General features: G+C 34.1%; 1 long non-coding RNA gene across 1 annotated transcript in view; it reads right to left on the reverse strand.

Moving 5' to 3' along the window:
- LOC146999031 (uncharacterized) overlaps positions 1 to 26,942 on the reverse strand; it is a 63,249-nt gene extending 36,307 nt beyond the window's left edge. Inside the window, exon 1 of the long non-coding RNA XR_015039931.1 lies at positions 24,817 to 26,942. This is a non-coding gene — a long non-coding RNA (uncharacterized LOC146999031). The remainder of the gene's footprint in view (positions 1 to 24,816) is intronic.
- Between the last annotated feature and the right edge of the window lie 869 nt (positions 26,943 to 27,811).

The raw sequence follows: 27,811 nt of genomic DNA on the forward strand, positions 1-27,811 counted from the left end.
GAATTTCCATCGACTGAGCTAAAGAAATCGTACAACCTGCAAAAGCAATAGAGTGCAAAGAATTTTCAAATATGGAAAAAGGAGAAACCAAAGAATGAGCCGAGAAGGACGATCGTGAAATAACAAATTAAGAACTAGATGATCTTATAACAGCAGCCAGATGAAAGAAGATAAAGAGCCTTACAAGAAGTTAAATGAATTTTAAAAAAGTAACAGGCTGATTTTTTGAATAGAGATTGACCCAAATAAAGAAAAAAAGAGATTACTTTTTTTCTTTATTTGGGTCAGAGTAGAGAGTAGTCATTAGGTTATTTCGAAGCATGAAATATCAAAAATGTGCAATGCCTTCGTCGGCTCTCGAATCTGGACTTCTCGAATGCGCACCCAGTGTTCTACCGTTACTCCACGAAGGCATGCTGGAAGTACTATGATATTACTTTTTTAGTCTCTTTTTGTCAGCGTCTCATTTGCCCCATAATGGGTATATCACGCGTGTTTAACCTTTTTTTTTTATTTTTCCGCTAATGGGTAAATTACATGAGAAGCTTGCTGGAATACTCCTTATATATTCCCACTTTTAAAGGACGACTGGGTATTAGGGTACCCAGTCGCCAAATCCTGCTGTTGACGAATTATCGTCAACCACCTTTTAGTTCGTGCAAGAGGTCATTAGGTTGTCATGATGTGAAAAATGTGCAATGCCCTCGCCGGGATTCGAACCACCTTAGAATACGTGAAACCTTAGAATACGTGCCGAATGCGCTACCATTGTAAGGATCCTAAGTTTTACTAACGTTTATTTTATTTTAAATCTTTACTATCACTTCTTATTTTCTACTTCCGGCCAGAATTAAAAGCTTTTAACTTATTTATGCAAATTTGTCTTGCTAACGCCAAGTACTTAAGTTGTGGCTTTTTGCCAAGCAAGAGAGAGGAAGGAGTTATTAGAAGCAGGCCGCTTGCCATAGTAGTTTTACTCGGTTGCTGGTTGCCTTCAAGGCCAGAGGTTTAATCCTCTTGATAATTTTTTTAAACATATCGTAGTTTTAGCAGCTCTCTGTACTACATACGGCTTTTTGTTAATTTACGGCCAATCTTAAAGTAGGCACTTGTATATTAATCCAAAGTTAGTTTAGTTAGAGTTTTAGTTAGTATTTTTATATTCTTACGTTCAGACCACAAGTGGTTGGTCTCTGTATTCCGAAGTTCCGGAAAGCTCTGTAAAGATAGAAAAATAAAGAGTTTCGTATACCCTTCCTGTGTGTATTGTCTACTTCACAATTTATCGAACATAGCTTGAGTAAGCTCCCTGTTCCGAGTCAGGACAGTTCATGTTTCCAAAGCAAGTAAAGAGGAATACTAATCCTGATACCATTACATCCCTAAGGCATGTTGAAAGGAAGGAGAGAGAGAGAGAGAAAATATCTTAAACTTCATGAGAGATATTAAAAATCTTCGCACTTCTTACTGCGAAATGCTTAATGAGATGCGTTAGACATTTTTTTTTAATGGTGGGCTGTAGCCGTTTATAAAGGAACGTCTCAATTCTAACCGAAATCCTCTCGGGTTGTCGTAGGAATTCGCGAAAACTTCTTGGTAAATTTGTGTAGCAAACTTTTACTACCGCCATTTTAGTTTTTTTACATGATTGTATGCCATTCGTCGCTATTTTAGTTTCTTGCATAGTAGTCTAGCATTGAGTACAAAGGTACTTCCATTACGAAAACCTACTGACGCGGAAAAGCAATTGATAAATGAATGGTCTCCAGTCTTCGACTGTGAAGCTGTCAATATTCATTCGGATTTTGATCGTTCATATGCAGGTGATTTATAAATAGTGATATTTAATGTTTAAAAATTATTCACATAAGAGCAAATATAATGATTGGATTTTAAAATTGGACCTGTTATTAAGTCCTAGTGGCACTTGTTTCCGAGATTGTCTGTTTTTAAATAGCTTTCAGGAAATAAATGCTTTTAGGACATTTACAGAAAAATTTTTTTAATGAAAATTATAAAACATTGACAAGTTTTCTGTCCAAGTTAATGTATGGAAATTAAAAATTTTCTTATATTTATGCAATTATTTTATAATTTTAATCTTACTCATATTTCAGCTTGCTCAACGTTGTGCATGTATTTTAGCAATTATTATTGATGACAATTTTCCATGGATGTTAAGTTTTGCTTTCAGCTGTATTACCATATAAAGATCTTTTCCACTTTACGAGTCATCGATTTTTAATCTCAAGCAAAGTATTGCGCTTTGAACTAGAAATACATTTTAGGGACTTATTCTTTAATCACCTGCCATTTAATGAAAAAAACTTCGCTAAAGAATTTGAAAGTTTACAATTTTGGGATTCCATATACCGTGTATAAGTCGACAATCTTAAGGAAAAAAAATCAAACTTTGAAGAAAGGGTTCGACTTACACGTGGTAGACCTTTATCATTAAATATATTATTCATATACTTTTATTTATTCTTTATCTCTTAGTTGTTAGCCCAGAAGGGCTATTAATTTCGTTTTGCCATTTTGCGTCGAAAACTTTTGAAAAATGTCGTTTCACTTTTCAGATTGTTGCCACCCTATATTATCACCCTGTGTTATATTTAAAGAAATTAAATATTGAAGAATCTGCATAAATATATGTATGTTTCTCGCATTGTGATAAAACAAAGGTACCCAGAGCCATCCAATTTTGAATAACTTAATCTTTCACCCAATAAGGGGCACCTTTAAACCCTAATTTGGAATCTGAAATTTGTTTTATTATGGATTTCATATTTTGTAACACTTCAATAATTTTTTGATTAACAAACTCAAAGATTTCAAAGCGAGCCATAGCAACGTTGTAAAGGAAAAAAAAAAAAAAACACATTTTTATCTCCGGCGCTCGAGACTGTATTGGAAATTCTAAAGATACGCTCATTTAAAAATTATTTTGCGATATTGCTGTTGAACTGAATTTTATAATTGAAGTGCGAAGAAATCGGATATGATCGCGCCAGTGACGTCGCTTTCAATTCACACTCCAGAAGACTGTGGTTCGAACCCATCGGGGTGCATCCTTGTACCGATTGTCTTTACAAACAGAGTAGACAAAATACAGATCGTGCACAATCGTGTCGCTAAACGCATCAACTAAATGCGGTCTGAGCTTGGTGGGCGAATTGGTGTGCGAAATGGTGTATGAAACGTCACACTTTCACCTGAGACAGCTATAAAAGTGATATCTCCTCGTGGTTGTATGTTGAAGCTCATGGTCATGGAGCGATTTTCAAAAAATGATTATTGTGAGATGGTTCTACTTACGGCGAATGTGAGCGCAAGGCACGATCGGCAGCTCGGTTGCATCGGCAACGTTTTCCTGCAGGACCGCGTCCTTCATAGAAAACCACCCTACAGGTTGTGAAACGTTTAAGGGGGATAGGCTGCGTGACCAGCCGACTTCGGTTTGCGAAATAGGGAAGCTAACTCTGCTGTTTTCCACCACGGTATTAAAAGCTATACCATCTAGTAGCGCAAAGCCACTTTACCTCGACATTCCTTTTATGATTATAGATGCAGCCGTTCGGCAATTAAACGGGTGGTACCGAACTTTCGTGGGCACCCTGTATATATATATATATATATATATATATATATGTATATAAGAAAAATAAAGAATATTTAAAGATTAAATTTGCAACGTAAATTTCCCTTCTCTATTCTGAAAATAGTAACCCCTCTCTGCATTGCGTCATTTCGAGACTATTCTATGTCATACGACTCTTACGTAATTATGGCGATGTAGATTGATCTAAAACTCAAGCAGCCACTAGTAATTTTAGAGCAATATTAACTTGTCCAATCACAATGTATTGAGAGCCAAAACTAACTCAGTTTGACTTCAGATTTCAACCTGAACACGACGCACTTTCTTTCCACGATTTGGCCTAGCTACACTGCTGTCCGTCTGCTCTGCTTTCTTGCTACAAAATTATCAAAAATATAAGCCTTTTGGAAGAGGCACATTTAATGTGCCGACTTGTGTGTAGCCGCAACACGTTGCCGAAAATAAAACTGAAGATTTAATCTTTCTTCGCTTCCAATTTCCTAGTCATTATGGATCAACACTACTAAGCCATCAAAATTCCTGCTTCTGAATATATTACAACTGTACTGGTCATTGCTTCCGAGTTAAAATTTATTACATGTACATATCGCCGATGTATACTTGAGCCATGAGTTATCAATTAAGTCAGGACTTTATAATTGTATTTAAACTTTCATTTGCACTTTAGTTCTCTTTACAGGTAATGTTAAGCATAATTACATAATATTGTTGCGTGAGTTCAGGTTCGTAATAGATTGAAAGCACGCAGAATTGATGATAGCCTGATGAAATTTATTTGACCAAAAGTGACGCGAAGCTAAACCGAAGATATATCTCAACACTCCGAACTCACGCTGAACTAATAACTGATGTCACCAGCGGCCGAGTGGTAAAATCCCTGAACACTGGCCGTTTGGGTAAATCTTTGGATTATGGTAACTTGGCGATTTTTCGGCTAAAATTTGGCTTCCAACCCTGCTACAGCAACCTGCTAGTTTTGTTTTGGTCGCCATTTTGTTTTCACGAAGTAAAAGCTTTTTTTTTTTTTTTTTTTTTTTTTTTTTACTCAACATTTTTTTCCAACAATCTGCTAGCCGAATTACGCTTATGCTAGAACTTTTATGGAACAAAACTGCTTAATCATGACGAAGATTAGGTGCGAAATTGGGGCAAAGTGCAGAATCGCCCACTGCTTGCCGCTTTTTTAATAATTGCACATACACGTAATCATCCATGTACACGTCGACCTATTTTCACTTAAAAAAACATCCCAGAATTGCACAAAAATGGCATTGCGCACACTCTTGACTTTATCCATGTACAGTGCTAAAGTCCTAGCTAGTAACCTTTATCGCCTTACCAAAATGTCGCCAAACTACCTGTTACCATATTCCAAAGATTAGCCGTATTTTGATCGGAGGTTGGAATCCCGCGAACGTGCTAGCTGCACAGACATTTTCGTAGTTTTCGCCATGTGTAACTGGTTAATACGAGCCAGTTTACCTTAGAAAGTTATCCACGAAGACATCTCTTTCTTCCGTGCAGGGAGAGATGTTCTTAGGGGGGAACACGTAAATAATAATAGAAAAGGATTACAAAAATATTAAATATCTTAACGAACACAATAATAATCTCAGAATTTCATTGCTTGTGCCATTGAAGATAGCAAAGATAAATCTTCTAAATAAATTATTTGAAATCGGCAGATTAAATTAATAGGTTTGGCTATTTTTTGAAAATGCAGAATCATCAAACCAAATATTCAAATTATTAAAGTATATGTTAATAAATGCAAAAATTTGGTATTCAATATTCCAAACCAACATTGAAAAATTCAAAATTACCAACTAAATATTTTAGCGATTTTTTAAAAAATTCTCGTTACAAGTTCCTAAATTTAAAATTTCAGAGTAGGAATAGTAAAAAATAATTTAGGGGGGTCATTCCTTATTCCGAAATTTTTTTTCTGCTTTATACTATTACCAATGAATCAATTCTTTTAATAGTTAAATATTCTCATATTCATATAATTAACAGAACAGTGAAAAAAGAAATACATAGGAGGAGAAACAGGAGTAACAGATAAATCTGATGATTGATTCATTAATTTTTAGTCCAAAGGGGCGATTTGCCTAGAAAGACTATTAATTTCATTTTGGCATTTTGCGTTGTCTCACTTTTTAGATTGTTGCCACCCAATAATATAGCCCTGTATTATATTTAAAGACACTAAATAATGAATCTGCATGAATGTATGTATGTTTCTCGCATTGGGATAAAACAACGGTACATAGAGACATCAAAATTTGAATAACGTAATCTTCCATAGAATATGGGCATGTGGAAGACCAAATTTGAATTTGAAATTTGTTTCATTATCGATTTTATATTTTGACAGACATTTAAGAATTTTTTTTTAACATACTAAAGGTTTCAAAGCGAAGAATGACAACACTGTACGAAAATAAAAAACATTTTTATCTCCTACGCGCGAGACTCTGTATCGGAAATTCTAAAGGATATGTTCATTTTAAAATTATTTTGCGATATTGCTGTGTGACTGAATTTTATCAGTTAAGTGAGAAGAATATGATATTTAATAAATAAAGGTAACACACAAAATATTAGAAAAACGTTCCTTCGCACGCAATTTAAAATCTGAAACCCTTCAGATTTTTTTGCTATTTTTTTAAAAATGTTTTTCTTTGTTCAAAGTCCACATTTTCCCAATGCTATACACCGCGAAAATGACATCCGTCCTAGTTCGTGCCGTACGGAATTGAACGTTATTTCTGCGGAAATCAGTTACATTGGCATACAAGGCCTGTACATATTATTTTCTTTTGTTACAAGATATTTTGAATAGCACAATATTACATATGAACACTCTTATAACATAAATCAATACTATATATAAATGAAATTATATTGTTTGTATACACATATATGCTTTTGGCAGTGCATTAAGTGAGTACTACATTTGGTGTATAAATAAGTCAAATGGGATACATTTAATACGGTTGCATTTTCAGAAAGTTAACTTATTTTTCTCAAAGAAATTCGAAATCAAATGCATTTAGAACAAAAATAGGTAGTCTGCTCTTTCGCTTAATTTTCATTCCATTTACCAAATTGCAATTTTTATCTTCTTGCTGCTATATCTGTGAGCACCATAAGAATATTTTATTTGCTTTTAGCTTAATGTTTACGTTGTTTCCGGAATTTTCCTTTTATATATGCATATGTTTGCAATAACAAAACAGACACTAAAACTTCATTAACGACTCGCGATCGACGGGTACTAAATTTATAGCTCATATGATGTTTTACTCAAGTCAACTATACTAATTAAAACTCATACGAAAAGTTTGTTTCTTAAGACAAATTATATAAGAGAGTATTTAAAATTTGGGAATAAGTACCTTTTCATCCAATTTCCTACACCATATTTATCTGTTACTCCTGTTTTTTACATCATTGTATGAAGTAAAAAGGAAGTATTGTAATTGCGAACAGTTTCAGGTAGCATATTTCAAAGAAAATATCTATTTTGACCTCTTTACAATGCAATTTAACGATGTTTTTGCGTGATATTTGTACGTAGCGACAGAATAAAAGATTCTTTTCCTCCAAAAAATTATAAAACTGCTTTAAAATTTCTGAATTCTGAAGAGAACGTTTCATGGTGTCTACACGTACGTACGTATATACGTATCTCGCATAACTCAAAAACGAGTACCTCAGAACGTTGAAAAAACGGCGGCACCAAAGTATATAAATATGTATATATATATATATATATATGTATATCCACTCTGTTACCCGGCTCAGTTCAGTTTCTTTACTCTTATATGTTTGTAAATTGGGCGTTTTTTACTGTAAAAATCATTGAATTATGTTGTTCTTATCTTCCGATTAAGGTTTTTATGCCTTTAGGAAAACTGCCAGCAATATTTGTAGAATTATCACACTTTAAAAGCAATATTTCTAGAATTATCACACTTTAAAATCACTTTAAAGTGCGATTAAGACTGATTTTCAAATAATAACATGGCGGACATATATGTTTACATTTGAAATAGCAGAATAGTCGATTTGTTGCCAATCTAGAGAAACTTAGCTTCGCAACAACAAAGATAACGCCTTCATTTTATTATTAAGAATTAAATCACGCTTAACCCTTTCTGGAATTTTTCGAGGAAATAAGTGTTTAAGATTTACTTCAAAATTTTTAAGATAAATATTTTATGTATTTTTACTTTGTCGCAAAGTGAGAAATGAATTAATTGAATGAGAAATACTGAATCGTCTGTGATTAACTGTTTCTTTTTTGTTTTGTTTACTTAATTTCTTTTATACATCGTTTTAGATTTATTATAGTATTTGAATAGAACATGTGGTAACGATTAGATAATTCTTCAAATGATATAAATTTTGTGCATTCTGGGTTATAATATGAACGAAATATAATACTGTTAAGGAATCTAGCGCCAGAGTGTCGCTATGGTAAACAAATACTAGAGTGAATTTTAAAAAATGCATTTATTCTATTGTGGTTTATGCGCTATCGACGAAGTACATTTATTTCATTCCAATAAGTTTAAATGAAATGCAAGAAAAAATGAGTATAATTTAATATACCATACAAAGAAGTCATGTGGTGTACACATCAGTTTTTTTTTTTTTTTTTTTGTAAATACAGTGCTTTTTACTTCTTTGCACGAAGTAAAAAGGAAGTATTGTAATCGCGAAAAATTTCGGGTATCATATTTCAACGAAAATACCCATTTTGACGGCTATCAAATGCAATTTAACGATGTTTTTGCGTGACATCTGCACGTAAGAACAGAATAAAGGACTCTTTTCGCCAAAAAAAAGTTCTAAAACTGATTTTAAATGAATTCTGAAGAGAATTTTTCGTGGCTTCTCTGCGTACATGCAGTATGTATGTATCTTTCATAACTCAAAAACGATTAGTTTCAGGACGTTGAAATATTGTATATAGAACTGATATAACATGTAGATGTGCACCTCCTATTTTGGTTACAATCGACCGCACCAAAGGTATATAAATATATGCATATATGCACTCTGTTTCTCTGCTCAGTGATCTCAGTTTCTTTATTCCAATAGGTTTCTGAATTGTGATAACTATTTTAAAAATGATTGAATTATGTCGTTCTTATCTTTCTATTAAGGTTTTTATGCCTTTAGTAAATCTGCATGCAATATTTGTTGTCAATAACTTAAAAGTTTTTTAAGTGGGGCTAAGCCTAATTATTTTTATAATAGCGGCTATATTTGTTTACATTTGAAACTTAGCAGAATAGTGGATTTGTTGCCAATCTAGAGAAATAAACTTCGTAAGAGCAAAGATAGCGCTTTCTTTTATTATTGCGAATTAAATCATGCTTAATCTTCTCTGTAATTTATTCGAGGATTAGTGTTTAAGATTTACTTCGTAATTTGTAATATAGATATTTTGAGATTTTGTGCATTTTTGCCTTATCGCGAAGGGAGAACTGAATTAAATGAATGAGAAATAGAGACTCATCTGTGTAAAACTGTTTCTTTTTTGTTTGCTTAATTTCTTTTATACATCGTTTTAGATTTATTATAGGAGTTGAATAGAACATGTGGCAAAGATTACATAATTCTTAAGATCATATAAATGTTGTGCAAATGAATGAAATGTACCGCCAGTGTCGCTATGGTAAACAAATATAGTAAATTTTAAAAAGTGCATTTATTCTATTGTGATTTATGCGCTAACGACGAAGCAGATGTAATTTAATTCAATAAGTTTAAATGAAATGGAAAAAAAATCGTATAGTTTAATATTCCGCACAAGAAAGTCATGTGGTGTACACATCACATTTTTTAATTACATGCTAGAATTTAAATAACCAAAATATTATTTAGGGACCATTACTTCAAAGATCTATAATTTTATCACAAAGATAAAAGTGCAAAGCTTGATTTTCCGAAATAGAATAAATCAAGCATATCTCTTTTGAACGAAGATTTATTATATATATATGTTACCGTGAAAGACCGAAATTGGAGAATGTCGACTTTCACCGGAGAATGCCAACATTCACCATATGCGTTGGTGAAAGATCGAATATTGCACTACATTCTTATACATCCGGACCCTCACCGGTGTATGTCGACAATCACAGATATGCTCTGGTGTAGGTCGAAAAGAGAGGAGTATATGTACATGCTGTCATAGCAAAAGGAAGTGTTCCACAAATAAATGCAGTTGTAAAAGCAAGGAGCTCTAGTGCAATTCAAAGTGTCATAATAGTTTATGTTGTTGCAATAAATAAGATTGGAATCACATAATTTATTAAGTTTTTAACTTCTATTATTTTCCTTTCTCATTTTGAATGTACTGTGTGTTTTAAATTCTTATATTCTTAAGTTCTTATTTTAAGTTTCAAGTGCTGTTTTTCGAGACTGAATTACGGAGAAAAAAATATAATATTCTTGTATGTTCAACATTCACCATTGGCACATGGTGAATGTCGCCGTTCACCGGTGTAAATCAGAAATAAGAGTGTTTGGAAAATATTTCGGACATATACCAAGCGACTATGTAAATATCGACATTCTCCAGGTTTCGGTGTTTCACCGTAACATATATATATACACAAGGATCTGCTCGTAAGCGTATGTTTCCTGTTTCACAGATTTCTTTCTAATTATGTACAAGCCCGCGCGAAGCCTATTTGGTGCCGTCGTGGAAATGTCTTGCGACGCCTTAATGCAGTGACGATATTAAAGGATTAGGTTAGGTTATTTAGTTACGGCAAAGCCTCGAGGGCTATCTACCTAAGGGGAAGGATGCCTTCGTGGAGGACTTTCTAAGCAGAACTGTCTCGTATCCTGGTTACACATGGAGAAAACCACGGAAACACCCACGCAGCCATCCCGTTCGCGGGATTCGAACCTCGGACCGAACTACCAGTGTTCAGCGACTTTACCGCTCGGCCTCTGGTGGGCCCGGTATTAAAGGGAAATTGCTTATATTTAACACTTAAAATGAAAGCATTATTAATATAATATGAAAAAAAAATACATTTTATCTTTTAATTTGTCTAAATATGCAAACATTTTGTGCTTTATTAAAACCCACACTCAAACATATTTATTGAAGAATTTACACTAGGTTATAAAAAGCCGGACAACCGGTATAGAGGTTAACGTTGCTGACTGCCGTGCCGAAGGGGCCGGGCTTGAAACCCGGAGAAGACATGGATGTTTTTAGTTTCCATGCGACACGGGCGCGCTCTAAATTTATGACGAGCCCAAAAGTCTTCTCGAGAGGTTGGGGGTAAGGGAAGACGGTTACGAGAGGTTCGAATAACACAAGAACACGTTCAAATAACACAAGAAATTTCCTGCTCAGACAGGCAGAGAAACGGACTGCTTGTTTGAATGATTACCCAACGCCATTTTGACTCGGCGCCGTCCTGCGCCGCACGACCCTGCAGCTATTGTCGGAGCGGGCCTGATCGTGGCCTTCGAGAACTTGTTTCCCTAAGGTCACGGCCTGATTATGTAAAGCATCTATTCCCCGAAAACGATCCCCTTTCAGTTTTTATAACTGAGGTCTACGGATAGAACGAGTCACTGTCATAAAGCTATCGCAGAGCCACTTGATTTACTCGTATGGAAAGAATACTGCTTGGTATACAAATTTCATAACGAGTTGCCTCATGGCTAAGCGTTAATTTGGCTAAGTGGATCGCTGCAGTCAGTCAAATCTTTAAAACACTAAGTCACAACCTATTGTGAATTTTCGAAAGCTTTTGACCAAAGTGTGGGTTTACGCTTTCCTCGGCAAATAAATGCTTGGTTGAAAGTAAAATTTAAAGTGAACGTTTAGCAATAAACCTCAATTATAGCTGTATTCAGAGTTTTAGCACATTTTTCAGACGATTTTGCTTTGCTGTAAAAAAAAAAGAATCTTCTGCTTGTGATTATATTTTTTAACTGAAACTATAGTTTTGAAGGTAGAAATTATCGTCTGCTTGTTGACAGTTGTTGTCATGCAAAAAAAAAAAAAAAAAAAAAAATGTCACTTTTAAAGAAGCAATTGACAGAAGATTATGTTTGTGTTCTTTCCAAAGAAAATTATTCCTGTCTAGTTATTAAAAAACATTGTGAAAGCCATGGCTTTTCGATAGCTAAAGCTTCGAAAGGTAATGTCAGCAACAAAAGAGAAAAATGTCAAAATGTGTCAAATGCTTCAAGTGGGAAAATTGCTCTAAATACCTATCCAAGGGAAAAAAAAGGAATGTTTCGAATGTTTCAAAACAAAGATCTTTAATGTTAAAAGGAAATCCTCCAAGTTAACCCTTTGCGGGACAGTGTCTCCGGTTTGGACACATCTAAAAATTTCCTTCTGTACGCACAGGAAAAAAATGAATGAAAAAAAATTTATAAGTTACTATAAGTTACTCTGAACCTTCTTTATTTATAGTAGATTGTAGCTCAACACAAACCAGTCCATATATTTTAGCCATGTTTAATTATTAAGACCCTCATTTTACAAAGAAATCTTCCAGATTTTTTTAGGGTATAAAAGGAATTGTTTGAAAAGAAATTTTTATGTTATTTTTTGGCTGTATGCTAATCTCCTTATTTTATATTAGTGTTAAATTTTTACCTTTAAATTTTGCCTAAAATCAAACGGCGAACCCCAGGTGTGCCTAGCACGGGCTCACGAATCACCTAGGACAACTTAGAGTCTGTATTCTTTGTTTCTCCGCATCTCATCGGTCAGTTCATTGACAACACTGCTCGTTTCAGCACTCTTTTCGAAGCTCTATTCAATCAGTGTGCCCACTTTGGGCACATTCACAGAATTAAAACGATAACTGCTATCTTCACAAAATTTTACTTGTGTACTTCTCTAGGCCTAATTATACTGCCTACCTTTTTTTTAAATCAAAATGCCGACTTTAAAAGGTAGCTTGCCGGAAAGGGTTAAAGGACAGTTGCCAAATCACTAAAATGCTCGGTGTCAACTTTAAACAAGTGATTAATGCTAATTTGAATCTTGAAAAGGCGAAAAAACATAATGTGCATAGTCTTTCTCCACCACATATCGCCAAACTCAGACCCCGCTGCAGAATTCTTTATGCTAAATATCTATCCGGACAAAAATGAAGAAGCATTATCATAACAGACGAAGTTTTAGTACGCTTAAATGACTGCACTAAAAAAAATCCATTTATTGTCATCAAAGATAAGAAAAACTCTTAAAACATGATTCAAGGAATTTAAAGAAAGTTTTTGTAAGGAATTTACGATTGTTGTTGAATTTTCATATAACGGCAAATTAAAAATAAAGAGAGGAGAGAAAAATGTTAAGATCAACTCCACATATTATCAAAAACATATTTTATACCCAATTTTCAAATATGAAATACCTGCTCTTTACACACAGTGCGATCCGTTAGTAGAACTGCAGCAAGACAAAGCAAGTAGTCACATGTCAAATTCTAGTGCTAATTTCTTGGGAAAACAATGGAACAAGAAATGGGTATCAAGGCCAAATCCCTTCACTCCTATCCGTACTAAATCTCCTAATCTATCACCAATGTATTTTTGTGCTTTTGGATTTTAAAAAAGCAGGTTGTCCAAACATCAACCTACAACCTCTGTCGCGCCACTATCGAACTCCATGAGAGGTAAGTTTCTCTGTTACGGAATGGCAACAAGAGAGATTGTTGTTCAGAAAAAGATGGATGATCGAACTGCGTTGTAAGGATCATTTTTGTGGATGTTGCGTATTGTAAAATGAACCTATTACACTGTGCTAAATAGTATTAAAATACTATATGTTAAAAGATCTTTCATCTGATCTAAATTTTAATAAACCGTTCATTATTTTCTCTTAAACTCACAATGTTCACGACAACCTCCTTAGTCTTTGGAAAGCTGTTCGAAAGCAATATCTCTTCCAATACTACAAAAGGCTTTATTGTCTTGGAAATTACGATGTACGAAGATAGCGAAGAATAAGTATTATGTAACAAAACATATAAAACATAAAAATGTTGGGTAAAATATTTTTGTAATTACAATGAAAATCGTCTAAAATTGTGCGAAAAGCATCTTATTATATTAGTTTGCTTTCAATATAGGGTGCAGGAACTGCTCTAAAAGCTGTAACTCGGTTTTATGAAATGGACAAATTAATAATATCAGGTTGTAAGCGAAAATTTAGGCACAACTCAATTCTTTAATTTTATTTAATGAAATATTTCAATTCTTAAGCACACAGAGATTGCCATTACATGCAGCCTTTCGGCACGAACCAGTAAAACGCTTGATTCAGCAACAATCGAAGGAGGTACCTGATAAATTTTGGACAAACCTTATTTCAAGTTTATCCAAATGCCCAGAACGGATGGAACCACTCTTCACAGTGCTGAATCAGAGCGTTTTTTCCCTTACCAGATCTGTATGAATTTTCGCCAACCACATCATCGCCATCTACCTTTATTTGTATTCATTAAGCACTCGTAAATGTAACTGCATTTATTGACGCATCAGATCTATTTTATAGCTAATTCTTCGTTAATTTTGGTATTTCGTAAATTATTTTAATTTACTATTTTCGGTTTAATCCTCAGCCCTCTGTCTCCAATTCGCTTTTCGCAACTCCTGACAGGAATTTCGCCAAATCCTTTTTTAAATTCAATTAGTGTTTTATAATTCCAATGAATGACAGCCGATTAGAAACAACATACACCCTCAGATGTTAACATAGAAATTTCTCGGAAATTCTAAATAAGTGCGCAAATTCTCACGATTGGTTGATCGATTGATTTTTAGTTCCTGGCACAAAACCCAACGAGGTTATCTGCGCCAAACAAAAGGTAAGAACAATGAATACAAGGTAGTTATAAGTTTCGGACGAACAATCACTATACGTTTGAGGTGAGGTAAGAACAGATCACAGTTTATAACTTCAATAAAAGTCAGTGCCCTTTAAAAACTGGAACAATTTGTGATGATGGCTTTTCTCTATTTTGGTTTAAATCCAATTTTAATCATTTAAAATGTTTTTGGAGAAGATAATTAAAACTACGACATTCTAATAAAATATGGCGAACTGTCAGATCTTCATGACAGTTTGTGCAGCGAGTCAAAATAACTTATTTCCTTTGCTGTGGACGGCCAGCAATCAATTGTGGGTTCAACATTTCGGAACTTATTATCATTTATTGATCGTCCTAATGCCTCTGCTATTTATTAAGAATTTTATGTTTAATCATCGTACTGATATCTGTAAGTGGAATCTGGAGATTAGATACTGTAGTATCAGTTTTAGCTGTAATGTCCGAAGTTCATTCGCTTTTATGCCAACCCGGCCAAGGATCCAGGAATGAGAAATCTGATATCCTCAATATTTTAAAGTCTGGTTAAGCTTCAGAATCCTGGTAATGCTGGGATGTGAGTTAGGCTTTTTGAATGAAGTTAGGACATTCAAGGAATGTGTATAGATAATGAAATTCTTATAACGATGTTCTGACAGAAACGTTAGAGCATTCAAGGAATGTGTACAGATAATGAAATTCTTGTGACGATGTTCTGACAGAAACGTTAAAGATACTGATAAAGTGTATAAGTTTAGAGGTAAAGACAGAGCAAGCCGGATATAATCGAAACCCCAAGAATAGTTTTTTTACTACTACAAAGGCTGCACTAACGTGATCTCGGCATTTTGAGCCATCTGTATAGAGAAGGATATAATTTCTGTATTACTGTCTATGTTAAGCAGAGATCTGCCCGTCAGCGACATCACTTGTACTAGATTTATCGCAGTGTTGGAAGGTAGCTAGAGACTGAATTTTCCTGTCTTCCCATAATGACATCTCAAAGGGATTCTCCAGCTGTGTAATAGTCATATTATACTGTTCTAGTAAGGTGCTAACTCTTAAACGAAACAATGGGATACATGATGGGCGTGCCTGGTTTAAGCAACAGCATGAATCATTGAGTAAGCAAATTCTCACGGAAGAGCTAGATATTAATAATAGCCCTGGTTATTCCTGGAAATTGCCCACCAGCGGCCGAGCGGTAACGTCGCTGAACACTGGTAGTTCGGTCCGAGGTTCGAATCCCACGAACGGGCTGGCTGCATGGGTGTTTTCGTGGTTTTCCCAATGTGTAACTTGGATACGAGACAGTTTCCCTTAAAAAGACCTCCACGGGGCATCCTTCCCTTTCCGTGTAGTGCCTAAGGGCGGAGCACGTAATAAGTAAAAAAAAAAATGCACTACATAAACCTGCAAGTGAAAGAAACCAGTTTGAGGTATTGCTAAGTCCCATTGAGTAGCGACGTACACTACTAACAAAAAATTAAAGGATGACCCTCTTTTTACAAACAAATCACAGTTACTGAATATGAAGTCTCAAAGTAATCAAAAATAGGTTTTTTCCCTAGATATAACATCAGTGATCTCATAATACGTTAAATATCGGAGTTTAAAATTATGATTCTGGAACGAGAATCCCATTTCATATGCTTTTGCTTCTCTCTTAACGACGTCGTAATTGCAGAAGAAGTTGGAACTCTATCTCAGCCTCTTGGCTCCCTAGTGACAGAGCGTTAAAGTCACCGAAAACTGGTAGTTCGATCCACGTTTAAATCCTAGCGAACGGGCTGGTTGCATGAAAGGTTTCGTGGTTGTTCTTCTGTATTAATGTAGATAAGAGCTAGTTTCACTTAAAACATACCTGCACGAAGGTACTCCAGCCCAGACAGCGATAACCCTCGAATGGCTTTCTCTTAATCAATTAACATAACCTAATTTACATCAGCTTCTTGGTTTACAAGGATCCATGATTGGCGAGATCTGGAAATTCATGAATCATACAAGCAAGTAACGAATTCGTTTGGCGTGACTGAAAGTATTTGCATTCGTGGTGTATTTTCTAAGGGAGTTAGCTCGTATTTACACGTTACACATGGTAAAATCCATGAAAACGTCTATGCAGCCAGCCCGTTCGCGGGATTAGAACGTCGAACCTAACTACCAGTGTTCAGCGACTTTACCACTCGGCCGCTGGTGGGCCCAGACATCGATCTTAATTCGGCACATTGAAGCAAAGCAAGAAAACCTGAAAAAAGAGATTCAGGAGTAAATGAAATTGTACAAAATCGCCATTTGTATACATGTAGACCTACATTTTTTTAAAGAAGGAAACCGGGCCAGTAAAGATTCTATATGTTATACGTAGTAGAGTGGAATCAATTCGCTTCTAAGACGAATCAATATTCTGTTTCGAGCCCGACGTTTATCGTATCTTCATATCGTTTTCCTCCTCCAAAAGACACACATCAGCAGCTTAAGCGTTGTTAGCACAGCTACTTTCTTAATGGGACTGCAAGTTGTAGAAAGGGTGAGAGATGAAATGGTGAAGGAAATACTTCGGATTTTATAACTGAGTTTCAGGCGAATATAAATAATAATGGACCTCAGGCGATCTTTGCAACGAAAAACGTTGCATAATGAATATTTTTGCATTAACTCAGCAAACTAGACTTAACACTAGTAAGAAAAAGAAAATGACACATGTTTAATTTTCAGATAAAACCGACATTTTTCACTATAAAAATAAAACTACTTTTTCCGTTTAAAATCGCGGAAAATTTCTGGAATGAAAAGATGCGCGTCATTCTGTAAGGCACTGAAATTCCGTAAACGAAGCATGAATTTATTTAAAAAAAATTTCTTAAACCTATGAACCTATTCGCTATTGTTCTAGATACCTATAAAATACCAACTAAGTGTCTTATCATAACTGTAGTAATCTTAAGGAATAATAATTACGAACTTGGTGGTTACAGAACACTGGAGGAAGATCGTTGTATACCAGGGTTTTTTAAACTTTTTTCAGTCGCGACCCCTTTTTACCACAGAGATTTTTTCGCGACCCATTTTGTGGGACCCCATAAGTATTGCGCAAATCCAACACACGCGTGAGTGAAACTGTCAACGTTTTCTCTTGTACTGTAATATACTATTGCAGTTTTAAGTCATTAACTTTCATTTCTAATTTTAAGAAATAGAACAATGTGAAACTTTTAAATAAGTAACAGACGAAATGACCACATCACATGCAAAGCAAGAAAAAGGAACGTTTATAAAAAGAATGCGTCGAAGCGTTTTCGTTTTTTTCTTTGTCTGTATTGTCTTATCTTTATCTATTTTCAGATACATTGTGTCAAAATATTTGGTAATTGTAAAATTATCATAATAAGTTAAAGTAATATCAAAACTGCTGAAAGTTTGGCGACCCACATATTAAGAAACGGTTGGACCAAAGGACCTCTTTTATATGGTTGGACCAAAGGGGCTTCCCAGTCTGGTGGTATCGGTAGCGGCAGGCCCATCCCTAGGCCATTGTCTGCCCGCGTACTTTTCGAAGATTGTCGCCCCCCAAACTAAAAAAAAAATGCTCAATGATGAATTAAATTTTTATTTCATATTCATTAAGTACTTACATGTGACAAATTGTATGAAAAGTACTGGTACTATTCAGTTTTGAGGACCGTAAAAAATCGCCAAACTATTGTTGATACCAGTGCTGCCAAAAATAATTGTGGCAACCCTAACGCAAGAAAGGAAGTATAATAGTAAACTATTTAAAGATTATTGTTTTAATTTATATGAAAGGTTAATTTCATATAATACCTTTTTATTATTATAATTTATATAAAAAAAGGCTAAACATAACTGATTGGAAGCATAAGAGTAAATAACTATTTCAGATCATCATTATAATGTATATAAAAATAGCTAAACATAACTGAATGGATGCCTGCATCGCTATTTCGCTACCGAGTTATCGCTAAAGATAATTTCATCTCGTTAGTTGTTCAAACATAATTTTCTATAATGAATGATGCCTTTTCTTTAAAAAAATTCTATTGCAGACTTTTCGTCATGGGCAATTTCGAAATTGTTAAATTCATACGATATCAAAAAAGGATTTAAAAATTTAACTAGTATTTCAATGGCGACTTAAGAAGTATAGAACTTATGCAATCTGAAATCAGCGTGTATGCTAGATTTCGCGCACTTTAAATGGGACGTTTGGTAGATTTGGCGCTTTTGCGTGTACATTTTTGCTGCAATTTTTCACGGTCCTCAAAACGGAATAGTACCAAAGTACTTACATATACATATGAATTTAAAATATTTAGTCGCAGTACCGCGAGAGTCCAGCTGCCGTGTAGTTTTACGCCCTACACCCCCGCTAAGAGCGGCCCTGGGTAGCGGCCATAGCTTGCCATTTGATCCGAATTCCGTGTAGTCCCACGTTATCAGCAGCGATGAAACGGCCATTCCATTGTTTAACACCGTCTTTCCTTCAGTGCAGAGCTGCCCGCATAGAACTGGCAGGAACACTTTGACAAGTCAAATCTTCAGGCCAACACAGCCGCATTTCTGGTGCCTGATCGCCAGGAATGGTGATCGCGGTCGACCAGTTCAGCCATGAGTTTTCAGAGATGGCGGCAGTGTAATGAATTTTCTTAAGCTTTCGACGGGAGCTAATTATCTGACAGATCCACATCCCGCCCAATACCGAAGTTATAATTTGGGGTACGGCTTCGTTGTGCGTTTACCTTAGATCGCCGTAGCAGCTGTACATAAACATACCTATAAAACTCAAAGAAAGAATTGTATTTACTTGAGCAAAATTCACATGCGTCAAAAAATTCGATTGAGCCGTTTTAGTTTACCTTCATTTTCAATTAAGGAATTAAATTATATTGAATTTTAATAAACTTTCATTCTAAAAGTACAAATGTCACGTAACTTATTTTGGTAAATTAAACGTGAAATTGCACGAACTATAAAAACACCATTAAATATTGTTTTAAAAGAAGGTCACCCTCCTTTTCTCGTAAATTAAATACAACTTACATCCTATTTAATTATTCTAATGATATTATGAAATAATTTCTAACAAGGAAGGTTTTCTAATCTTGATTTCTCAATTTTTCTGAAAAAATGTTTATGATTTATATGTAACAGTAAAAAAACTACCTGCTCATATTCTATTGATGAACAAAAAATTACAAAGAATAACGAGATTTGAAGACGCAGCGCTCTTTTATTTTATTCTCTTCTAATAAATTTTAAAATTTTCAAAACGTAGGTTTGAAAAATCATCCTTAAGTTGATCGATTCACGCAGGATAAAAAAAAAAAAAAAAAAAGTTTTCAGATTTTAAATTAGGTCCAAAGGGGACTTTAAGGTTTTGTGTGTTACCTTTATTTATTAAATATCATGTTCTACGTACTCAAACTACAGAATTCAGTTCAACAGCAATATAGCAAAATAATTTTAAAATGAGTCTATCTTTAGAATTTCCGATATAGAGTCTCGCACGCTGGAAATAATTTTTTTTTTCGTACAGTGTAGCCATTGCTCGCTTTCAAATCGTTTAGTTTTTTTTAATCAAAAACTCTTTGGAAATGTTACAAAATCTGAAATCGATAGTAAAACAAATTTCAAATTTAAATTAGGACTTCCGCATGCCCATATTCTATGGAAGATTACGTTACTCAAATTTGGATGGCTCTAGGTATTGTTGTTTTATCACAGTGCGAGAAACATGCCTCCACTTATGCAGATTCTTCATTATTTCATTTCTTTACATATAAGACAGGGTGATAATATAGGGTGGCAACGATTTGAAAAGTGACACAGCCTTTTAAAGTTTTCGACGCGAAATGCCAAAACGAAATTAATAGTCCTTGAGGGCAAATTGCCCCGTTGGACCAAAAAACAGATTTATTTTGGCGGTCAGTTCATACAAAATAAAAGATTTAATAGAAGTGATGAAAATTTAATCCTTGAAATATTAAGTCAAAATACTAGAAAATCTGGAATCATTTTACTGTGGAAAAGATGACTCATATTTTGTCATTTTAGCACTACCACTACGATTCGTAATGTTAAATATTCTAATGATGGATCGAATGTATAGCTCAAAAGAAAATGCAATAAAAAATTTATCAAAATAGCAATCTGTTTTACATCGGTTGACACCGGTTGGTAGTTAGTGAACTGAATGAAATTACAAAAGTTTCAAAAATCAACGCCACCAGCAGTCGAGACATTTGATGAGACATTTTTATGTTTGGCAGTGAGAGACATTTGCCCGGTGAGTAATGTAAATACTAGCCATCTCCTTTAAGAATTATTTTTTTTAAAAGGCTACAATTTTTTTCACTTATATAATTTTATTTTGAACACATTGCACGCTACAATTTGAATTTTTAAAATAGTTTCTTTTATTATGTCTCAGAATTTCACTACTTTTTCCCTTATAATCGCGTAATACAGAATTAAAGCTGTCATGCTTTTAGCCCGAAAGAGCTCTTAATCTCCAAACTGTATTTTGCGTAGAATCACCAAAATCGTTAAATCACTTTTCAAATTGTTGCCACCAAATATTACTGTCCAGTATTGTATATAAGGGGTTCATACACCTTAAACCCCTTAACACCCTTCGAATATGTGATTGCAAGAATTGGGATATTTTATTTATTTTAAAATCAATTACTTCCAACTTTTTACAGCTGACTACATAATATAGCTGCTTTGGAAACTAGTAACCAGAAAGTTTGTGTTGCCACAAATATTTTTGTAATTTAATCCGCTTTGTGACAAAATTTTTCGTCACGTTTCCACCTTGCGCGCACGATATTTTAAAAATGGCTAATGGTACATACTCGAAATCGGATGGAATTCTTTGTATGAGCCCTATTTTTTAACTGAACCAAAAATCCGATGAATATTTTAATATTAAAAAATTTTATAGACGAAAACATTACAGATTTTTTTAATAAAATACATTTTATAAACTCGACTCCCAATAAAATAAAAATTTAACATGAAATTCTTAGAATTTTTGATTCACAGTAGTTTTCAAATGTTATAAAAGCTATATATTAAATATGGAATTAAATTATGCAATATAATGTTTTAAACTGTGCGCGCAAGGTCGAAACATGACGAAAAAGTTGGTTACAAAGCGGATTAAATTATGAAAATATTTGTGGCAACACCATCTTTCTGATTACTATTTCAGAAAGCAGCTATATTATGTTGTCAACTATAAAAAGTTGGAAGTAATTGCTTTTAAAACAAATAAGTTATCCCAATTCTTGCAACAGTCACATATTCGAAGATGTTATGGGTTTTAAGGTGTACGAGTCCCCTTAAAGAAATTAAATAATGAACAATCTGCATGAATGTACGTATGTTTCTTGCATTGGGAAAAAAAACAACGATACCTAGAGCCGTTCAGTTCTGAATAGCGTAGTTCTCCACCCGAACATGAGCATCTGGAAACCCAAGTTATTTTTTTAATTTCGAATTTGTTTTATAATCCATTTTATATTTTGTAAAGAATTTTTTATTTAAAAAGTCAACAATTTTATAGCGAGCAGTGGCAACACTACGGAATAAAACATTTTTGTGTTCAGTGCGCGAGACTGTCTAACGGTTTGGTTTGGTTTATTTAATTACGGCAAAGCACACTAGGGCTATCTGCCAAAGGGGAGGGATGCCTTCGTGGAGGACTTTCTAAGGGAAACTGGCTCGTATACACGTTACACATGGAGAAAACCACGAAAACGCCCATGCAGCCACACCGTTCGCGAGATTCGAACCTCGGACGGAACTACAAGTGTTCAGAGACTTTACCGTTCGGCCTCTAGTGGGCCCTGTCTAAGGGAAATTCTACAGATATGCTGCTTTTAAATATTATTAGCCCAAACGTGTAGGTGTATGTAAATGAAGAAAAGCCCCTTCGGACGTAATATAAAATCTAAAGGCTTTTAGACATTTTTTCCCAAATTCATTATTTGACAAAACAACTGCCGATTCCCTTTTAAATTTGCCACCCGAGTTATTTTCAGAACCAATCAATCCGGTTGATTTGGCGAGAATGGGTCCTATAGCTTCGTCAACTGCAGTTCCCCTTAGACTGTCATATTCTTTTAAAGTCTCAGCAATAAGATTTCTCTTTCTAATATACCGTATTTGCAAGCAGAAGACCGACAAGCAGATGTTCAGTCGTTAGAGCTTGTTTTCCTCGAACAGGACATGAGGAAGCCACTTGCCCAGTTCCCATATTATCTCAAGTTTATAAAGATCGATTGGTTTCGTCAGATACTACAAATCTGTATTCAAGCTCCTGGCATTTTTAATTGGGATTTTACTTGATTTTGTCAGCTGGACTTTACCGAAGACCAACACAAAGTTTGTCTTCAAGACTCTCGTGTCCAGATGAAAATCAGCTGAATCACGTTTCAGCAGTCTATTATCTCTCTAACGTCTCTCGAAGTACGCATTATATTCTTTTAACGGCCTCTGCAGCTTTACTTCCGAATTTGTACTTGTAAAGCAAAATAGGCTTCAAAATCTCCTTTTCCAACGACGTATTTTTTCGAAGACTGCGATTCCTAACAAAACCGATAGCGAAACGTGCGATACACTGAATCTCTACTAAATAAGGTTTGAAAGGAGTATAAACGTATGACGTCATCAGAATCAGTTTGATCACACTAAGCACAGAAAGTAACTGTTCTTAAAAACCGCACGAACTTTCTTGGTTACTTGCTATAATTTATAATTATGTAAAGAAAAATATTAAGTTCCTTCATTTACATTGAATAAACACTTATTTTTCCTATTCAAAAGGCAATGCAGTTGTCTGGATTGGTTGTCATATTAAATTCGAATGTTATAACTTTATATTTCTCTAGGAATGTTACACATGAAATAATTTATAAATTATTGATAGTGTGTTTTTCTTATTAATTTGTTTTTCCTTCAGTTACAAGTTTTATATTCCAAGAATTTAAAATAAAAACTGAAAATTGAGATCTTTTATCATTTTGCTAAAACTGCCCATTTGTTAAGAGATTCAGTTCTAGTTTATATTTAAATACATTAAAGGATTAGGCAATTTTTTTATTAGTTAATTCAGACATCCATGTCCAGATTTTAAATGTAATTCGGGAAATAATCCCACAAAATAATATCTATTCTAGTAATAGTTTTTATTTTATTCGATATCTAATATACGTATAAAACTATTTACAATTTAACGAAATCAGTATAAATAATTCATGGCTTTATAGCCATGAATAATAATACGGACAATAACTTAACTGTTAAAATTATTTTAAATAAGTACTATTCTATATTATGAGTGCTAGATTTTAAGTTTATAAATTTTCACACCCAGTGATTGGCTTCTCAATCTTTCCTATGAATAAACATTAAAAAATTTTAAATCTAGATCGTTGCATGACGGTAGGAAGAAAAATCTATTGAGATGATCTAGTTATTAATTTTCAAATATAAAACTCCTAACTTATCTAGAAATAAATTATATTAAATTGCATTTTACTTGATGTAAATTTTTCACTCTAAAGTCATAGCACATTCGGAACTTGAATATTAACGCAACCACCTTGGCGCAATTTGGAAATATTTTTACACATAAGAAAGTAAAACACATGGGGTGAAAGTTCGTGGTTTTCACACCTTATTAATAGAAAAATTCGAATAAAATCCATAATGATCATAAGTCGATAAACATTATCAATGTATACATTATCATTATCTTCTACATCATATTATCTTCGAGATACATTATCATATAAAAAAATTAAAAATATATTTACGGGTGCCCCTTAGCGATTTTTGGCGGAACATGGACACCGAGTTTGTGCAATTCTTGGACTTATTATTTTAGATTTGTATAGCTGCAATTTTTGCGCCAAAAATCGCTACTACACAAATCCAAGATAAGAACCAATTCAGAAGTCAAACAACAAAAATCAACAAATTGATTTTTGTTGTTTGACTTCTGAATTGGTATTTATTCGGCGTGTTATTGTGTCCAAAATAAGAAGTCAAAGAATTGCAAACTTGGTATCCATGTACAAATCAACCTATTTTCACTGAAAAAACATCAGAGCGTTGCGCACCCGTTGACTTTGTCTATGTACACATCGATTTATATTCACTTAAAAAGTCAAAGGACCAGCCAACAAAAAATATATAATCTCAATAAACTACATTTTAAATCAAACAATGAAATAACATAAAAAAGGAAATTCATCTTAGCACTACATGAAGGAAATATCCACTTACCTTATTTACGTGTTTTCTGCCAAACAAAATTCTTTAGCAGCGTCCAAAAACTTTCTTCTTATCTGAACTAGAATCTGTACTGGCTAAAAAAATAGCACAAGTAAATTAAACGAGATTCTTGCATGAAGAATGTTTGTTCAGTTTTTTCTTATTTTTTATTCACATCACATACAAAAACACATTATACTGAAAACTCCAAGTGCAATTAATCCGAGAAACAAGAAATAAAAAGCTAGCCTAGTAAGCCAAAACTACGTTACATAAAATTCTAAAGATTCGTTTACATAAACATTTACCTCAAGGCTTGCCGGGAAAGAATTCAGACGACCGTTAATCACGCCGCCTGATTACATGATCCCTTTATTTTTAACAACTTCTCGCCCTCCATGAATCACAGGCGTTCATCAAACTTGTATATAAACAGTATACACGCGTACAAAAAAAAAAAAAAAAAAAAAAAAAAAAAAAACACGAGTTCCAGACACAAGGGAGAATTTAAATGGAACATTAGGCAATTTAAATATAACATTATCCAAATTCAAAAAAGCAATATTCACCTTTTTTAGAAGATTATTCAATGACCCCGTAAGAGAATACTCACAAACAATGTACTCACAAAACATATTTGTAAACACTGAAGATGAAACTTTAGTTCTGAAGTTCTAAACTGTGCAAAAGTTGTACACGACATCTGATAACCGATGACTCTGTTTTTACCTAGCAAGCCCTATTCGAGATACAAAACGTCGAAAGGCAAGCAAAAAATGAATCTGCCGTCGTATTACTAACCACTTCCCAGATGAGCAATGGTTATCAGTAGAATATATTGTTGTTTTTATTCTTTCGTTTAGGAGGAAAAAGTTGAACAGCTTTTACCCAAAACTGTTCAGCACGATTATATTCATCAGCAGTAAGAAGACCCATTGTACTAGTTTTCCTTCAAAGAACATCAACAAACCGTAATACCCAAGAAGTCACCTTCAGTAGTTTGCGTAAGTAGTTTGCGTAACAGATAATTGATGTTAATAAGCAATTAACTTATTAACATCAATTATCTGTTTGGAAACAATTGCGGAACTACTACTTACAACACAAGCTTTATATTCAGCTTCAATCTCCTGGTCTATTGAGTCATATTCAAATCTCTTCGGCTGGAGCCAAGTATTCTACTGGTACAATAACCATTTTGGGTCCTGCCACCATTTTTTGCAGATAGCAAATCTTTACTAGTTAATTCTCCTGTTAACAAGTCCGCAGGGTTATCTTTACCTATACAATGTCTCCATGCACTGGGATCTGTAGTTTTTTGAATTTCTAATACTCTGTTTGAAACAAATTGCTTCCACTTAGATGCCATGCCTTTTATCCAGAGTAGCACAATTGTTGAATCACTCCACAGAATAATCTTTCTAAATTTTTAGGAAGATTTTTACAATATTTGTCTGTTCTTGCTGCAATTTCTGCACCCATTAATTCTAGTCGAGGCAACGTCACGTTTTTAATTGGCGCTACTCGTGGTTTAGAAACCATGAAGCTAATTTTAAAAGTGCCATGCGGTGTCTTGTACTTAAAGTATGCAACCGCTCCAAAAGCTTTTAATGAAGCATCAGAGAACATAACCACTTGTGACAAAGGCTCTTGCCAACGGGCGCAAATCTTGACTCCTAACCACCTTGAATTTCGTGGGCGTGCTTTGATTTCAAGAAAAGGGAAATTAGTAACAACAACCTCGCATAAAATATTTGAAATTTTAAGCAAGAATTATTTACTCAACAGAAAACAAAAAGAAATTTCGTAATGTTTAGCCCGAAAGGTGTTAACCCAGAAGGGCTATTTTCGTTTTACTGTTTTGCGTCGATTCACTCACTGCGTTGATTCACTTTTCGAACTGTTGCCACCAAATATTATCGCCCTGTATTATATTTAAAGAAATTAAATAATGAAGCATCTACGTAAATGTATGTATGTTTTTCGCATTGTAGCAACGGTACCTAGAGCCATAAAATTTTGAATTTCGTAATCCTCCAGCGAATATGGCCATCTGGAAGCCCTAATTCGGAATTTGTTTTATTATCTCTTTCATATTTTGCCACATTAAAAGTTGTTGATTAAGAAACTCTGATTTCAAAGCGAGGAATCGAAGAATGGAAGTACTGCGGAAAAAACATCTCCAGCGCCCGAGACTGTGTATCGAAAATTCTAAAGACAGGCTCATTTTAAACTTATTTTGCGATATTACTATTAAACTGAATTTTATCGTTTAAGTTCGAAAAACATGATATTTAATGAATAAAGGTAACACACAAAACATAAAAAAACTTCCCTCTGTGCGTAAATGTAAAATCTGAAAAAAGCTTTCAGATTTTTTTCTTTTTTAAAATATGATTTTAATATTCCTGAAGAATAAAAGAATAAAAATAATTATTTTTACCTTAAAACACATTTTTTTTTTTCAGAATTGCAATGCAATGCAAGATCCATTTGCTCTCCTAGAAATAGTAAGTGTTTGCAGAATTCCTTTAAAAAAATAAATTTTATAAATATTTTCTGAATTTTATTTGCAGGAGAGTGAGTGAGTGAGTGAGAAATTATGGCGCAAAAACCAAAGATGATTATAGCACGCCAAACATGAGATGGGATGATTACAATTGATGATTTAAAATTCAATAAATAAACAAGCAGACAAATCTACCAAACCCAGAGGATGGAGTCATATAAAAACAAATTAAAAGCACATATTAAAATTCAAGACACAGTCTTCAAAACAAATTAAATTTGGTAAAAAAAGCCAGTCTCTTTCAAATAATAAAACAAACCACAATTGACCTCTCTTCCGATTAAACGGTCGAGAGGCAAGTCACAGCTATTAAAATATTTCTGGCGAAGCCTATTAAAACATTGACACTCAATTAAAATATGACGAACAGATAAACAAACATTACAGTTAAAACAAACAGGCTCATTTTCAGCTTTTAAAAGGTAGCTATGTGTCACT

Source organism: Stegodyphus dumicola, chromosome 2 (assembly GCF_044657685.1).
Source record: "Stegodyphus dumicola isolate Sdum_Otavi_A_Nest chromosome 2, ASM4465768v1".
Classification (NCBI taxonomy): Eukaryota; Metazoa; Arthropoda; class Arachnida; order Araneae; family Eresidae; genus Stegodyphus; species Stegodyphus dumicola.